This window comes from Fukomys damarensis, unplaced genomic scaffold (genome assembly GCF_012274545.1).
Source record: "Fukomys damarensis isolate Sample0158 unplaced genomic scaffold, DMR_v1.0_HiC HiC_scaffold_2, whole genome shotgun sequence".
NCBI lineage: Eukaryota > Metazoa > Chordata > Mammalia > Rodentia > Bathyergidae > Fukomys > Fukomys damarensis.
The window spans coordinates 8,933,783-8,936,978 of NW_022900914.1; positions in this window are offsets into that span (position 1 = coordinate 8,933,783).

Here is a 3,196-nt window from a genome sequence, read left to right on the forward strand (position 1 = left end):
GAACAAAGAAAGGAAGGTCCTTTTATCAGTTTTGGGGTGGGCTATTGCTTATTTATGAGGAGTGAGTTACTTTTCACCTATCACAGGCCAGATTGCTTTTATGCCCCCAGTCCTGCAGACACAGGTTTCAACTTTCCTGGACCACTGCGGCCTTGGCGGGGAGGGAAACCAGAGATAAGGGCATGAGGTCATTTTAGGAGCCAAGAGGTACCAGGAGAATGCAGCCTGTGAGGCGGCGTCACAGCATACTTTAACATGATCGATTCCCTAACACTTCTTGTCCCCGCTTCCCCTCTGTGACTTTATCCTGGGATGAGCTCCCCATTCCTCTGTGAGCCCCTACATGTCTCTGCCCTGCTGCAGGGATCCAACTTGTGACCTTCCTCCCGGAGGCAGGACCCAGCCCTACCTACCATTCTTTTGAAGAAGAGTCGGGGGACAAGGTGACTCACTAGGTTAGACAGGGGCTTGGTGGCCTAACAGGAACCCCTTGGACACCCCGAAGCTCTATCCTACTGACTTCATGTAACAGTCCTCCCCGGGGCCACCCCATAGGGCTGACAGACAGGGCCCAATATTCAGTCAACACCTGGAAAGTCCCAGGTCCACTTAGAGCAGAATGGAAGGGAGCTGATTATGAAAACTCAAGATTTTTGGATTGGAAAAGCAGAGCTCTGAGGCAGAAGATTTTTCACCCGCCAGGCACTGGGCATCAGCATGAGACCACTGGGCACTCAAGCCTGGAAGGGCTGAGAGAATACGGTGAGTCTCAGAGGTGTTCAGAGAACACATCTCCTTCAGCAAAGCCACATGTGCCAAGCAGGCCGAGGGCCGGTCTGATCCATGTCACCCTCAGAGAGACTTTCCTTCCTGTCACAGGTCGACAGAGTCCAGGAAAAGCAAGGCAAGATGTGCAGGGTCGCTGGCAGCCCTCAGACTAAAAGCTAAGGAAGGTGGCTCTTACACCAGGACCCCAGAGAGCAGGAGCCAAGGGGCGCCCCTCATTAGCGGGGCTCACTGGGGGCTCACTGGGCCAAAGGGTGAAGTTGCAAGGGCTGGTGTGGGGTGTCCCCTGGGCATTAATAGAGAAGGGGAGACAGAGCGAAGGAGACAGCGGGAGAGGAAGCCGGAGTGGGAGAGGGACAGACGGCGATGCCTTCACATGTGTTACAGCTTCTCATATGCCCTGTAAATCACATTGTCTGTAATTTCTCTTTGTCAGTAATTATTGAGCTCCACCTATTGCCACGGAGTCCCACCTTGGCCCCTTCTGCTGATGGCCATTTCCTTCACTGACCCTGAGCCCTTCCTCGTGGGCCTGGTGGTTGAGGTCAGCCTGGGACCTGTTCACCGGAATTGGCAGCCTTGGGGTTTCCCAGAATCCCGGGGACTGGTGGGCCTGGGGAAGACCTGGCTGTAGGTTGGGCTTCCGGAACTGCTGCAGCATGGGGCCTTCTCTCCCGGAATCCCTTTCCTATCTCAGCCCTAACAAACGAGGCCTGCCTTCCTCCAATCCCCCTAGAGGGATTCTTCAGTATTATTCAAAGTAGATTTCAGTCTCACTCCTGGGGCCTTAAGGGACACTCATGCCCGGCCTACATGATTTCAGGGACCATGGCGACTCCTTTCTTATGGTGACCACCATCCAAGAGTTGGCTGCGTTCCAGCACTTTGGTCCTCTCACTGTTTATTGTGCATGGGAGAGTAGAGGTGCAGGCTGATGTGTCTAGCTGGATAAGTCACTTTACATTCCCGGGCCTCAGTTTTATCATCCGTGTAATGGGATGTTGTCTCAGATGCCCTCTGAGATCTTCTGGCTCTAATGAATGGTCTGAGATTCCAGGGCCTATCCTAGCTGAACAGAGGACTCAGAGGCCCTGGTCTCACCCCGTAAACCCCCAGGTTGGGGAGAAGGACTGCACTGTGCAGGACAGTGGGGAGAACTCTGGGCCAGTGGAGTACCTTCCTTCATGGACTTGAATTTTTTTTTGTTGTTGTTGTTACAGGGTCTCACTATGTAGTTGAGACTGACCTGGAACTCATTATGTAGCCCAGGCTGGTCTCGAACTCACAGCGACCCTCCTGCCTCAGCCTTCCGAGTGCTGGGATTACAGGCGTGTGCCACCACGCCCCGCCATGGGCTTGAATTTGAGGACAGCCTGGCTGGAAGCAGTGAGGCAGCTTCCCCAGACTCCCGCCTCCCGGAGTGGTTGCCTCACCGGCTGTTACTTAACCCTTCTTACCACTTCCTGGGGTGGGGAAAGGAAGGGCAGATGGGCAGCCGCTGAGGCAACTGGTGCACCGAAGTTTGTTTTGTTCTTCGAAGACAAAGGCGAGGTCAGCCGGGCTGGGCCAACCTGGGCTGCAGCTGCCAGGCCCGGCTCAGTGCAGTTTCAGCTCCCTCTTCTCCCACCCCACTGCATTTCTTCGTGCTCTTTAAGGGGCTGCAGCAGAGAAGGCCGGGCCTGCGGGGCACACAGGCGGCGGGGACTCTGCTCTCGCCACGCTGTGCTTCCACAAGCTGTTCCGGGGAGGGAATGGTCCGGCCAGGAGGCTCAGAGTCACGGTCGCCTCTGTCCCGCCAAGCCCCAGGTGTGCCCGCAGTGCCGCTTCTATCCACAGTCGTGTCTGTCTGTCTGTCCATCTCTGCGGATCCGGAGCTCTGGAATACAGCAGCCCTTTTCATCTTTCAAATAATAGTAAAAAAATCTGTGATGGGGAAAAGAGAAGGTGCATAGAGTCCTTGACAAAAGGCAAGTTGCTGAATATTGCACTCAAGACAGCTTTGCTTTTCTTTTTATTGATACTAGGGATTGAACCCAAGGCTTCACATTGAACTATAGCCTCATCCCCACTTTTAAAAATTTTTATTTATTGGCCAGGGATTTAGCTCAGCGGTTCGGTGGCCTGCCTCGCAAGCGCAAGGACCCAAGTTCGATCCCCAGTACCACAAAAAAAAAAAAAAAAAAAATTTATTGAGACAGGCTCTCGTTATGTAGTGTAGGCTGGTTTTAAACTCACTATGTAGCTCAGGCTGGCTTCAAATTTGTGGGGATCTTCCTGCCTCCGTCTCCCCAGTGCTGAGATTACAGGTGTGTGCCTCCATGTCTTGCTCCCCAGTACTGGGGATTGAGCCCAGGGCCTTCGCAATGAGCTACATCCCCAGCTCTTTAAATTTTTCTTTCTTTCTTTCTTT